Genomic DNA, 15,597 nt, shown 5'->3' on the forward strand with positions numbered 1-15,597 from the left:
GACTGTAAATAGATCAATCCAAACTAATTCTCTGTATCAATGAATGATACAATTAAGCAGATAAGCAAACAAGCAAAAAGCACACATAGAAGAAACCCAGAGAAACTCAGATTTCATGTGTTGATGGAAGAACCAAGAGAATGAAAGGGAGTGGGAGGGAAAAGATGGGGAGGGAAACTAGGGGTGCCCTAAGGCTCCTTTCTGTGAGCACAGAGAGATAGAAATGGTAAACACATACTGGGAATTCTGAAGAGGAGAGAATTCAGGGGCTTCAATTAGATAACCTTGGTCTTTGGCATGTTGGAGGAGGCAAGGTCACTCTTTGTCTTGCTTCTGAAGGGAAAACTTACACTGGAGTTTCAAGCAGGAAAAAGATTTGTTTGAGTGCAATGAGTGTGGCCAGAAGCAATGAGAAGCAATGTGAATATGGTTCAGGTGTTTCTCAAAGTGACGGAGAAGAAGTGAGGACATGGGGCCGTTGATTTGGATGGAGGAGTGAGCACTGGACTTGTTTTGACCTTTAAAAAGTGCAGGGCTTAAGTGGTGGGGGCTGTCTGGAACCCTTTCCCTCCCATACACTCAGCATGTTGTTTGCTTCTGACACCTCCCATTGCACACACTTGTGAGGCTGGCCACACTCACAATGAGCGGGCACATCCATCAGCAAATGCGGCTCTGACATTGTTTTAGCTTCCTGCCTTTCTCCCTAGATCCACTTCATCCTGTTAAAAGCAACTTCTTGAGACATAGTTGACATAACTTTGGCTTTACTATTCTCTCCTATGAATTTACTCTGTAATCTTGGAAGCAAAACATAGAAGGAAAAAAGAAAGAAAAATCTCCAAATCCATACTCCTTATCAGAAAATTTCAGAGTTATTAGCACACAAGCTTGCCGCAGTTTCTGTTATCTGGAGGAGCATGGGGAGTTCCAGGGAGAGAGGGTAAGGGGAGGGAGAGCTAAGAGCTAAGGTGGTTTGTCTAAACCCCAATTTCCTTTTCCTGATGACTTCTAAGTAGTTATTTTCTCACAAAGTCACTGTGTCCTGAGGCTACTTTCACACACCTTGTCCTCATCACCCTTCCCTGCAGCACTTTCCCTTAACTGAGGAAAGCTTTTTGGGCTCCATGCTACAACTTTCACCTCAATTAATGCTGTAACTATTTTGTTTGGTCTTTGGTTTGGTTTAAGAAAATGAGGAAACGTTTATTGGAAGGTGACTACCAGCAAGCACTGAGCCTAGTGCTGTGAGCAATACGGAGATGAACGAGAGGTCACAATGAACTGAGTGAGGCACAGCCTGGCAGAATGTGGCTGGCAGGGAAGGGGAGGGACCACAGCTTTGTGTAATGGTGGAGAGACTGCTTCCAGCTGGGAGAGCATGGAGATGTTTCATGATGAGAGCGACTTTATTTATATTTTTTAAATTGTATTTTTAATTTTTGTAGGTACATTGTAAGTGTATGTATTTATGGGGCACGTGAGATGTTTTGATACGGGCACGCAGTGTGAAATGTGCACATCATGGAGAATGGAATATCTACTCAAGCACCTACCCTTTGAGTTACAAACAATGCAATCTTTATTTTAAAATGTATAATTAAGTTATTATTGATTATAGTTACCATGTTGTACTGTCAAATAGTAGGTCTTATTCATTCTTTTTTTTTTGAGAGGGAGTCTCACTTTGCTGTCCAGGCTGGAGTGCAATGATGTGATCTTGGCTTATTGAAACCTCTGCCTCCCAGGTTCAAGTGATTCTCTCTACTCAGCCTCCTGAGTAGCTGGGACTGCCGGTGCATGCCACCACACCTGGCTAATTTTTGTACTTTTAGTAGAGATGGGATTTCACCATATTGGCCAGAATGGTCTCGATCTCCTGACCTCATGATCCACTTACCTTGGCCTCCCAATATGTTGGGATTACAGGTATGAGCCACCGTGCCCAGCCCTTATTCAGTCTTTCTAACTACTATTTTGTACTCATGAAAGCGACTTTAGAACTGGGCTTGCCAGGTGTAAAGAATAAGGTGATGTTAGGGAGAAAGATGCATGGCCATCATGGTGGAGGAAATGAGGCAGAGACACAGAGGCAGGAGAAGACAAGAGGCCAGGGGTGGTCTGGGTTGGAGTAAACATTGGGTGAGGAGGGAAGTGGTAAGCCAACCTTGCTTGCTCTGCTTGGGAGTTTGGATTTTCTTCTATGAGCACTTCAAAGCCTTCATTGCCTGTACTTCATTGCAAAGGCTTTCTCGTTTATCTTTCTATTTGTAGTTAAATCTGCGTCTCTCAGTTTCATCTGTTAAGAAGGAAAACCTGGAGTTCCTTTGGCTGCTGAGGATGCCCTTTTCGAATCACGTGCCTTCTGCTAACGCTTTTTATCTAGGTCCCGCTGTTTTTCTCAGCTTTTCTTGATTGCCTTCTAATATTATCTACACACAGCGATTTCATTTGCTTTGATGCTTTTGAGAGTTCAGGACCACAATCTCACCAACTTTAACTTTCAGTACATTTTCTCAGCTTTTTCATGACTGTCTTTAAAAAGAAAAAACGTATATTTTGCAATTAGCAATAAATGGCATTCTGAATATTGTTTATTGTACTGTAGCTAAGATGAAAGCATTAAAGAACAGAGCAACATCTCATTCCCTGAGAAGAGTTTTGGTTCTAAAACCACTCAAAAGCTGACAGATGAGAAAATGAAAGGAAGATCTTGATCTATGTTATTTTTGCTTAGCAAGCTGAATAATGACAAGTTTGGAGGGTTGTTGTGTGACACTTAGCAGGTGTTCAATTAAATACTGATTGTTAGTTCTGCTCCCAGGTAGGAACTAACAATTCCTGGTTAGGTGGGAGACACTAGGGGGTTTTTATCTCACGCTTGGTTCAAGGTAGTTTTCATTTTTCATTTAGTCCCAAAACTTCATGGTGTTGTATTGGATTATTTTTATTTAAAAAAGAGTAAGCAATCTAAATGTTTAATTGAAGGAAACAGTTTGGTAAATATGGCATATGTACTTGAGGGACAGCCATGCCATTATTAAAAATAATTACTAAGATCACTGTGGAAAAATATTGTGATGTCACGGTAATGGGAGGAAAGCAGAATGTGAAATTACATATCAACTGAGATTCTAAACACTTTAAAAATTGTGTGCCTGTTGCACAAATTCTCAGAGATGGAATATAGAGATCGATCCAGTGACTGGTGAAAGGCAGCCCCTCCTGCACTCAAGAGGGGCTGATCAAATGCAAGACTACAATCTGCCAGTGCTTATAGCATCAGCCTAAAACCAAGTGAGCCACGCACATTTCTGAATATAAATTAATGTGTTTCCAAAAGAAAGAGATCCACTTCAGGTAAATAGTGTTGTTTACCTGCCACCCAAATATCAAAAAGAAAAAAAAAAGAAAAAAAAAAAACCCCACCAAATTTGCTTCTTAGCCACTGCCTTCTCCTTCATTTTCTTGTCTTTCCTAATCAGATGCTTTCCTTAAGTTGTTTCCTTTAAATTCAATACGCAGATGCTTTCACCGTCAACTTAGTATTGTTTGTGCACCTCTAAGAAAATTCAGACTCTGATTAGGTGCACTGCTGCCTAATTATATCTGTCTGTGCCTGGTTATATCAATGTGTCCACATTAGGACTTGTGGCTGCCTCTTTCTCGGAGTATCTGGGAATGGAATCAGAAAGAACTATTACTGGGCTCTCACAAATGCAGAGTCTGGAAGGTAGCTCAGATAGATGAGCAGGTGATGGGATATGGGGGTGGAGGGCCCTTGGCATATTATGTGATGATTCAGAAACGAAATACTGCTGCTTAAAAAAGGAAAAGAACAAGCTTCCAGTTTCTGGAGTTTTGAGAACCCTGCTCTTAAATGGGCATGGGGGTTATGACTAGAGGTTTTTAAGAGTAAAACTAGAGTTTTCATTGGAAAAAAGGAAGTCATTTTAGCTTTCCTTTTCTCTGGTGCTTAATCTTGCTTTGTTCTCTCTTCTCTCTCCCCTCCTGCCCTTTCCCGCCATTATATTTAGGGACCATGATTTCTTGACGACACCTCTCATTGAGCTCTTGAACATGCAGTGGAGAGATATGGTTTGTCCAGCCTCCCTCCTCTATTGTAATAGTACAGTTTAGAACAAGTAAGAAAAAGTGAAAACCAACAGCGACCTCAAATCTCCTTGATCTCTGCCTCTGCAGTAGTGGAGTTGAGACATCATCTCTTGGAGATGGAGATGTCCAGTCTGAGAAATAATTAAAAATCTGCTTAAATAAGCTAATCTTTTTCCTTCCTGCTCTCCCCTTCATGTACAGCTCTCTGCTGACATCTGACTGGTGTGCCTCAATGTGTATGCAGCAGCAGACATGCCCTGGAATTACTGATCGTCAGTGGTGGGGGTCTCTGAGCAGAAGTATGCAGTTGAGGGTTGGCTAACTCCTTGTCTTCCTTTCTTCCTGGCACCTCCCCTCCTAATTTGGGAGCTATGTTAGTTCGTTTTTGTGTTGCTATAAAGAAATACTTAAGACCGGGTAATTTATAAAGAAAAGAGATTTAATTGGCTCATAGTTCTGCAGGCTATACAGGAAGCATGGTGCTGGCCTCTGTTTGGCTTCTGAGGAGGTCTCAGGTAACTTACAATCATGGCAGAAGATGAAGCGGGGGCAAGTATGTCACATGGCCAGAGCAGGAGAAAGAGAGAGAGAGGGAAGGCGCCATGCACTTTTAAATGACTGGATCTCATGAGAACTCACACCAAGAGGATAGTGCTAAATGATTCATGAGAAATCTCCCCTGCGATCCAGTCACCTTCCACCAGGCCCCACCTCTAACACTGGCGATTACATTTCAACATGAGATTTGGTCAGGGACACAGACTCAGACTATGCCAGGAGCCCAGGGTACCACACAAACTGCCAGAACTGAATGCGGTCTACAGATTCTCTGGTTTATTCTTCACTTTCAAGATGAACAAACAGATGCCCAAGAACATTGCTCAAGATCACATATAAGTAGCAGCTAGGGGACAAGATCCCAGATTACTTCTATGTCAGTCCGGTGTCCTTTACATGATGTAATTATGTTTCCTTGAGTTACCTTCTTGACCCCAGAAACTTCTAAGATACTGTGCAGAAAAAGCCTAGGTTTCCTTCATAGCTTTATCCAAATGCCATGTTTTTCAGGAAGTTTTTATAGATGACCCCAGACATAGGGGAATTTTGCAATCACCCTTAGCACTTTTTAAAACCGTGCAAAGCTTTTGTAGTCTACAGCATTGCCATCAACTAGGGTTAATTACATACATGTTTTACCCTCCCTAATGGAGTATAGCAGCTGCTTGAAGGAAGCAGTTTTGCCTTTTTAATTTTTATGAGTCTCATAATGCCTGGCACAGTGCTTGGCATCCGTGGATACTCAATAAGGTATGCTGAACAAATGAATGAGAGAGCGGATGAGAGAACAATGAACTCGTTGGAATGATGCCATTGTTCTCTCCTGGAGTGGGGCTGCTGTGAATCAAAATGTGATGAATCTCTGGGGATTGGGAACTTTGTGAGTTATGGGGAAGTCTTTCTGTCTCTCTTGGCTGAATGAGCAGTGATAACATTAGAACTGCAACCTTGGAGTAGCTAGCAGTGATTTAGGGAATACATTCATACGGGTTCTTCATAAATAAATCAACTAAATTGCTGCCACTAGCCAGTCAGGCAGGACTGCCCCTAAACAGAGCAGGCTCTGGTGTTTACCTGGCCAGGATGCTGATAGCTATTGAAAAATAGCTCCAGCATTAGTGTCTGCTGCACAGCTTGAAGGTTGTTACTCTCACAGTTGCCTCTTTGGGGACTTTTCACACCTAATTAGGAGAGGGAGAAGTAGCTCATCATTTAGTCCATTTAGTCACTGTGGTTATAGCAAATGGCTTTGGGCATCATTTTTTTTTTTTTTTTTTGCCTGGATGTCTTCACTCGTTTAGTTTTCTTGTGGGGGACTCAGGGGTTACAGAGCTCAAAAACCATGTTCTCAAAAAAGAACCACGGGAAACTCTGTTGGTAAGAAAAAACTCTCTTAGAATTCTGGTATATCTCAAAGAATAATTGGGTTTTGGATATGATAAAGTAACTCCATACCTCCTCCTCCCCATTAAATGCTTTTGCTTCATTATCTGAATCCCAAAGGCCAGGCTCTCTGGATTTACAAGATAGCGATTCATTAAGTTGAAATACTGTTGTATATTTCTCAGCTAATAAGATGACTCGTGAAGATTCTCCAGGTTTCTTCCTTCCCTCACAAGTCGTTCAACAACAAATATTTATTGAGTACCTAACATGTGTCAGGAACTATGACAAACCCTGGGGACAAAAATACCAAATAGTTCTCACTTTCAAGGGTTTTATAATCTGAAAGGGGTGGCAGATGGATACAATGACAAGAGTATGAGACAAGCCTTGTAATAGAGACTGGGAAAGGGCTCTGGGGATAGAGATGAGAGAGAAATATGTTGGCTTGGAAAAGGTTAAACTGGGCCATCAGGAATGCCCAGGGTTTCACCAGAGAGGGAGGAGGGTTATTCCAGACAGAGGGGGCAGTGTGAAGAAAGATGTGACAGGGCATTTAGGGCATCAGGACTGGTTATTCAGGTGACCATTCACCCACGGATAATGACTTAGTCCACGTACCACAATCTGGGCTGACCACTGTGTCACCTATGTGCATACAAAGCTGTCTCAGGATGGGTCTCTGTCCTGCAGGAGTTTAAAGTACAAATGGAAGAGAAATTCATAGCAAGGGAGTGGGAAGATGAAGCTGGGAAGGTGGGCTGATCCCAGCTTGTGAGACATTCTGGCATGGGACTAAAGAGATTGAACTTTGGCCAGCAATGCCTCTGTTCACAGTGTCTAAACCAAAGACCAGTGCACTGATGAAGGACATATAAGGGCGTTTCCTAGTTATTGCTTTAACAAACACTATGGCAATGAGTAAGTGTGCATTCATGCATGCATGTGAGATCGTACCTGTAGGATCAATTCCTTAAGTGGAATCACTGGATAAAAGGATATGCATTTGTAATTTTGGTAAATTTTGTCTAATTCCGTTCCTTAGAGGTCATATCAATGATCACTCCCAGCAGCAGAATATGAGATGAGGTTACCTCTCTGACTCTGTGAGTGTAAATGCATGTATACACACACACACACACACACACACACACACACACACACACACAGTGAAACAAGGACAGCCTTTCATTCCACTTCCCACCAATTGTCACCTTTCCTTGATGGGTCACAGATGGTCAAGCTTTAGCTCTCTCTAAGGTACAAAGGCACAAGTTTGAGATGGATGAAGTCCTGGACAGGTCCAAGAATATCCCATACGTTCTACCTCCGTTTAGATTTCTGTCCCATGGGGCCCACAGTGAAGCACTATGGGAGGAAGTAGTCGGCCTCCAGGCTGTTAGATTCAAAGATTGGGAGTGCCCCCATTCTAAATGGAACTCTTAATTACTCGCAGAGAATGGGTCATTAATGAATGCTTTTACACTTTACCTGATGGTTTTTTCTCATATTTTTGGCTTGTGTCCCTTTCTGGGGAAATAATTGCTCTAAGTCTTATGTGTCCTAAACTTTTAAATTTAGAGTGTATGGGTCTCTTGAATCAGGCTACCTATTTTTTATAAATAAAATGCAATAAAATAAATAAATGGGAAAAAATATTTGTTTATAAAAATTTTTATATTTTTTATAAATATTTGTTATTTTCATGGGCTAACAAAAAACTTATGGCATATGATTATTTGGACATGTTCTAAGAACTTCAAATATAAATCTACGTTTTGCAGGTCACTACACAGTGCTAAGTGGAAGAAAAAGGCAGAAAGTTGTGGTTTACAGGCACAAATCCAATGCGTATGAAATAAAAGACAACTGAAGTTTTGCTCAGCTGTCTCAACCATCAGCTCCATTCATCTTCTAACCATATGATGATATGCACTAAACACACAGGGCCAATATTAAGTATGAAACTACCTGGCAAAGGAAATGATCCTAATTCAGAACACTGTAATCCTGAATGTTGAAATCCAGAAAGGTAAAAAGTCCTCAAAACATTTCATTCTGGAAAAAATATAAAAAATCTTTAAAAGATTTATTTACATTTCAAAAAGGGGATTCATTTAAGAAACATAAAAACTGGCAGAATATTTCACAGTCCACTTTGTATAATTAATGCAATATTAATATACATATTTTTGCCAGGATAAATACTCAAGTGTATTAATGGCAGTTGCATGGGCTTAACAGTTATGAGTAGATGAACTGTATTAAAAAGAAATAGGTCAAAGGGAAATGTAGAAATGCATATTACTATGGCTGGAATTGCGTCTACCCAGATTTATAACTGGTCATCTGAAATACCATGACGAACAACTTAAATCTTTTTACAAGATCTATCAAAAACCTTGATGGGTCACCACAGAACATGCAGTAGCTGAGATCTTGTGAAATTTTATCTTTCACAAATGCAGATGTACAAAAAGGACATCTTTTAATTTACTGAGAAAGATTCAATGTTTTAAATTATGCCTAATGCGTAATGCTTATGCACAAAGTCAGCGTTGTGATAATGTGATAATTTCATGGAGTCAAATTTGCAAAAAATGCATTAAATGAATTAGAACTCTCTAAAAGCCTCTACACAACTTAAACCTCCAGTGTTGAAAACGATGCAAAGATGAAAATACATAGCATAACAAATGGTAAAAAATATTGCTGATAATTTAAAACAGCCTGGCCAATATGGTGAAATCCCATCTCCACTTAAAAAATACAAAATTAGCTGGGTGTGGTGGCGTGTGCCTGTGATCCCAGCTACTCAGAAGGCTGAGGCAAGAGAATTGCTTGAACCCAGGAGGCAGAGGTTATAGTGAGCCAAGATGGCGCCACTGCACCCCAGCCTGGGCAGCAAGAGTGAAACTCCGTCTCAAACAAACAAACAAACAAAAATTTAAAAAGAAAAGAAAACTTAAATGGAAAAAATATCAACATATGAAAAAGTATATTACAGGAATAGGTTATGGGTAATTTCACTGAGATAGTCCATAAGAGCTGGCCAATTTTCATGATCATCAACTATATTTTGAAGTCTTTTATCATAATAAATGAATGCTTTTTTTTCTTTTGACCATGGCTCTCCTTGGAGAATACATTCACATTCATTTTCTACATGATGTTGTTGTTTTTGAAATTCTCCTATGATTTGATATACACTAACACAAACATTCCGTATTAAAATTTCCCATCTTCTGTGTCATGCTTCGATGTTGCTTTGGGTGTGTGGAAATCCATTCTGCATGCACTTATATACACACCACACATTTGACAGAAACAATACTGATATTTGAAGGGACACCATTTTATAAGTGCCTTCTTATCTTACTATGCACATAATTTTTTTTGAACCAATCACTAACTTCACTGGTTTCTTTAGGCAAATGCAGCTTTAATTCATTAAAATTTCCTGTAATGTCATCACCTGGAAGAAATGCCAATGCAGGCAAATGACACATTTTTAAACTGTAAACTGAAGTTTTCATTGTTGCTGTATGGCATGACCAATCCACTTGTCTGAATTTCTGCCAGATGCATTGGGCTGAATGAAAAAAATATTCTTTATTGGTAACATCTTAAAGTTCCCCTGAAATCCATTTCTTTTGCAAAGTCCACCCAATCTGCAAATAAGCATTTATAAATGCTTCTCTTTTTCCAGTCAATAAAACATAAATAAGTAGATAAATTTTAGAATTTTTGGATGCAGTGGGAGCATGAATTGTATATAGTTGATAAAAAACAGTGGGGACAGTTTTAAAAGTGCCATCCATTAGCCAAAGTGAAGCATGTGCTAGTTTTTTCATGTCATATTTAGTGGTAAATATAAGTAGTGTATCTTCTTCAACAGTCAAATCCCAGTCAAGAATAGTTCGCTATTAAATGTATTTTGGAACACTGGAGGAATCTCAATGTCACTGAACTTGTCAAATTCTTTTTATCCTATGACAAAGGGCATTCTAGAAAGGCAAGCATGGCACTTTGTGTCAAGAGGCAGAAGTCGTACACGACTCCGTAATTTGGAGGGCAGAACTTCTTGTATCTTTTGCCCATGTTTTCACTTCTGTAATCAAGTTGACACCTAAAATTAAGTCCACATCTTCAGCCCTTGTCAGCTTGGCACCCTAAAGCATGTTTGTAGGTTGATAGGAAGAATCGAGATCAGAAAGAGACGATGATTCAGGAGGGAGAGGCTATCACTGCAGGAGCTCAGTCTCCCAGGCGGGGAGAGGTGAGGGGTCCAGGTTGCAGGCACAGTGCTGTGTTTTGGGAGGCTCTTCTGGAAAGACAAAGAATATGAATAATGTTCATGTAAGTAATGAGAGTAAAAAGTACTTGAGGCAAGTGAAATCTATGGACTATACTCCAGAATTTTGGGAAACCCACAGCCACACCCATCCACCCACACATGACCACATACAGAGCATAGAAATACACAGTGCCTGGCACATGCTGGGTGCATAATCATTTTTTGAAATAAAAAGGTGATTTTGCAAGTGGAAGTCATCCGCTTCCTAGAGTCAAATATGACTAGGAGGAGATCTGCTCTCTCAAGGCAGATGGGAATGGCTAAAGGAGGGAAGAGAGCAAAAGGAGGAGGAGGAAAGAGGGTGTGGGGCAGAGAAAGAAGAGAAACGGCAAGAAAAACAAAGAAGAGACCAAGGCCAGCAGTGGCAGAAGGAAAGAAGAGTGAGCGGCGGTGTCAGGGGTGGCCCCAGGCACCTGCGCTCTCAGCTGCTGACCCTGGGCGACTTTGTCCTTAACTAACAGCTAAGAAGATCCAGTCATGGGAAATTGCAGTAACAGCACAGGTGCAACCCAGCAGCCGCTCTGCTTGGCCTGGCTATAATTAGCGTCCACCGGCAGCCCGGAAAACTGCCTGCTCTTGAGGTTGGTAAGTTTAGAGCTTGTGAGTGAAAACAGTGGGGTGCAAAGAGACACTGGAAGCTCCAGCCGTGGTGGGTAAGTGTGGGGCTGCTTGGCTCCAGAGCACAGCTCTGCAGCCTGGGCACTCTGGTCATCTGAGCACAGCCCTGGAGCCTGTGAGGCTCATGTGAGAATGAGGGCGGCCAGAATTCCTTGACTATCACTTATCTGTCTGGGCAGACGTTCTTCGTGGCTGGCTTTCTCTGGCTCCTGGGGCACCTCCAGCCTGTGGGAGTTGCACTGTCTTGGCAGACAGGGAGACTGGCCTTGGCAACACACGAGGGCAATGCTTTCCCAAGGATCTGTCTCCTTGGAGAGTCTTTCTAATGCCTTGGCACATTTGTGTTCTCTCCTGGGCAGCCTGTCTCGGCTCACTGCTCATTTACCACATGGGGACATTAAAAATAAATCTTTGCTGTGAAACAGGAAGGAAATCTTTCCCAGAACTTCTCTTATGTGTGTGTGTGTGTGTGTGTGTGTGTGTGTGTGTGTAGTTTGGGGTTTGAGAGGGAAAAGGTAGAACCCGCGATGTTTTCTGGCACACTCCTGGAGCGCTGCGCTATAGTAGTGAAAACAAAATCATCTGCCTGCTGCTACAGCTTCCTTACAGACTCCTTATCCCTCAGCATCTGGTGGCATCCACTTCACCCTTCCATGCTCAGGCAGCAGGACTCCCATCCTGATGGGATGGGCATCCGGGCAGAGCCCCATCCTTCCACAGCGGCCACATTTGAAGGCAGCTGCTCCTCTCTCTCCACCTGTCTAATCCAAAGAAAGTTCTCCCTTATCCAGATCTTAGTTAATTTCCTTGCCAGCCTGTATCTCTAATCCTGGTTTTCCTCTGGACATCCCAGAGTTAGCTGACTTTCCCTCCAAGTAAAAGCCGCTTCTTTATGTTTGTCAGACAAATGATTATTTCCTGTTTTCCCTCTCTAGACTGATCAGTCTCAGTGATTTGACTGCTCATGAATGCCCTAAATATGTGTTTATTGCTCACTGAGTGTTTTCTACTGTGCTAGATGCTGGGATGCACCTATTAATAAAATGTAGCTTGGAAACTGGAGGAACCCACATTTTTGTTTAAAGAAACACTCATGGGAAAAATAGAAATATGCCAGATAACTGAAATACTATGTGATTAAGAGGCATAACAGTGGTAAATTTTCTATTGCCTATTGAGAGTTTATTACATTGTGGGAGGGGAGAATGTGCTGTGTACGTTATCTCACTTAGAACCTATGACAGCTCTGTGATGTAAGCATCACCATCAATTTGTAGACAAAGTCAGGTGACCTGCCCAGCTTTGCAAGGTTGCCAACCCTACGCTGAAGGGCAGATTCAGGATTTCAAATCACTGAGATAAATGTAAAGTCCCACTTTCAAGGCGACGCACCAAGAGCAAGGACTTGGGTTCAGACCATCTCGCCTGCCTCTTAGAGCCTGCCTCTTAGACCACCCTGCCATCTTGTTTTCCTGGAAGGCTTTGGGATCGGTAGGGAATCAGGATGAGGAAGAATATCCTCAGCAGGGCTACTGCCACATACCTGCGCCAAAGAGATGCACCCAGAGACTCCCTGCACAGAAAGCTGGATGCTAGTGCTGACCTAGCTCTGACCTTGCTGTGGTTCTTGGCACTCCCAGGCAATTCAGGCATTTCAGTTTCACATAACTGACACCTCCGCTGCTCTGAGTACATGCTTTCTTTCAAAATGCAAAAGTGAGGTCACCCCATGCACCTCTGACAATGGTCCATTCTTAGAGGAATCACCTCTCAAAGCCATCCTAGGAGCTACGGAATGAATTCCTACCTCTTGGAAGACAGCAGTCATCCTGGAGAGGAAGGGCACAGGTTTTGTCTATCATCTGGCAGCCTCCTTCAAGTTGTCTGGGGAGATGGGGATGTCCTGGATGCATGTGCCTGTTTTTATTTTGTTCTGGATGGTGGTGTGACCAGTACTGAACATGACATGCAGGGATAATTGCTCTTATCATTACTGTTTTCAACACCAATTCTGCATCATCAATAGCACTGGACATTATCAGACAGCAGAATTAGAATCAGGCTTTTTACCCAATAGGCTCTCAATTTCAATTAAACAGAAATTGCTCATGGCAGGAAGTTGCAATGGTGGTGCTGGGGGTGAGGTTAGGGGTTGGGCACAGGAAAATATGATTTGTTTGTTTCTCTGTGTTTTGGAGGGGCAGATATCAACCTTTTGTTTCTCCCCAAGATTTAGATGATTTTTTTCTTTTAATAAAACCTATGGCAATAATAATGATATTATATAGAATTTAAACCTCCCAGGCAACATTTTTGCAATGATCAATGATCTCAAAACTCTGGAGAAACCAAAATTTATTAAAATTGAATTCACATCTGCAAGAGATGTGGGAAAATGCTGCGATGGTCTTGGGGAAGGCTGGAGTGATGGGAATGAGTGGCTTTGCTCCTCTGATGCTCCTTGTTTGCTTGTTTCCTCCTGAGCAAGCATCTAGTTTCTGTGTCCTGATTCATGGTCAATAAAGATATTTCTGTCTCCTTCTCTTTCATGTCTCCTCTGTGTGAACTGCTGACTGCCACCCAGTACCAGTTCTAGAGAAATCTTCCCAAATGAGCAATTCCATTCATGCTTCCTCCTTCCTAGAATTCTTTATCACTTCCCTATTGGGCTGTCACCTCAAAGCTAAACCCTTTGGCCAGGTTTCCCTCCTGGGATCTGCTTCCCTCCCATTCCTTCAGCCTCACATCTTACTCCTTGGTCTCAGGAACTATTTTCTTGTTAGTCCACAAGCTCATCTCCCAACCTTTTGCTCTGGAGCTCTGGTCATGTGTCTTCCCTTGGCTGCCATGACCTCCCTTCCCTTCCATATATATAGCACCACCACTGTCCTGGGTTCTCTCCTGCTTCTGAGGCCTTGCCTGGGGCTCTCCTTCCATGGCCTTGCTTCCTGTGAACATCTCTGGTACTGATATGTGTTATGTCCCCCTGAAATTTGAATGTTAAAGACCTTTATTAGTTAGAGTTCTCCAAAGAAACAGAACCAATTGCATGTGTGTTCATGATATACACATATAATATATACACACACATATATATACATATATGTATATATTACATACAACATATACACATATATACATATATGTATATATTGTATGTTTATGTATACATTTTACTTATGTATGCATATCTAATATATATTTATATATAATACATAGTATAATATATATATGTTATATATGTATATATAATATATCATACCCACACAATTAGTGATATATAGGATATCTATATAATATATACACATTTATATGTATATATGTGTGTATATATATGTGACATATATAATATAGATATATATAATTATATAAATGTGTGTATATATAATACAGATTTAATATATAGCTTATATGTGTTTATATATAAAAATATATGTTAAAAAGGGGATTTAGTATAGGAATTGGCTCACATGACTATGGAGGCCAAAAAACCCCACAACCTGCCTCTCTCAGCCGGAGAACCAGGAAAGCCAGGGTTGTCTTGGAGTCTTACTCTGAAGCCTTGAGAACCAGGGAAGCCAATGTTGTAACTTCTAATCTAAGGCCAAAGACCTGAGGTCTGGCGGGAGAGGAGGATCACTAGTGTAAGTTCTGGGGTCCAAAGGCCTAAGAATCAGAAGCTCCAATGTCCAAGGGCAGGAGAAGATGGATGTCCCAGCTCAAAAAGAAGAGAGTGAATTTGCCCTTTCTCTGTCGTTTTGCTCTATGCAGGCCCTCAGCCTTGGATGATGCCTACCCACCTTGGTGAGGGTGATCTTCTTTGCTCAGTTGACTGACTCAAAACATCCTCATAGACACACCTAGAAATAATGCTTTACCAGCTATTTGGGCATCCCTTAACCCAGTCAAGTTGACACATAAAATTAACCATCACAAGCCCTAGATCCCAGTACCTCAGCGTGACTGTGTTTGGAGACAGGCTGTTTAGAGATGTGATGAAGTTAAAATGAGGGCATTAGGGTGGGCCCTAATTCAATCTGACTGATATTGTTATAAGAAGAGAAAACTGGGACGACATCAAAAGAGAACTTAGGGGTGTGTACACACATCTTGCCAGCAGAAGAGAATGCTTGTTTTTCCTCATCATTGCCACTATGAAGCTTTAACTTTTTTTTTTTTGAGTTTGGAAATCTAATAAGGGAAAAATCATATTTCTATGTTTTGATTTGCATTTATTCATTAATAAGGTTAAGCATTTTTTCAAAAGTTTGTCCACCATTCATGTTTTTATTTTTCTGAATTCTTCATATCTTTTGTTCATTTTTATGTTGCTTAAATTTTCATTATTACATATACAATATTTACAAATTAAATAACATTGCCTTTGTTTCTCATATGTTGCAAATATTTTTCCAGTTTGTGCCTTGTCCTCAAATTTGCTCATGATATTTTGTTTTGTTACATTCATTTTAAAAAAATGTAGTCAACTTTGTTGTCCTTTTCTTTTGTGGCTTCTGAGCTCATGATTTTTTAAATCTAAATGGGGTTTTTAGATGTGTAGATTA

Source organism: Sapajus apella, unplaced genomic scaffold (genome assembly GCF_009761245.1).
Source record: "Sapajus apella isolate SASKATOON/1434 unplaced genomic scaffold, GSC_monkey_1.0 scaffold109, whole genome shotgun sequence".
NCBI lineage: Eukaryota > Metazoa > Chordata > Mammalia > Primates > Cebidae > Sapajus > Sapajus apella.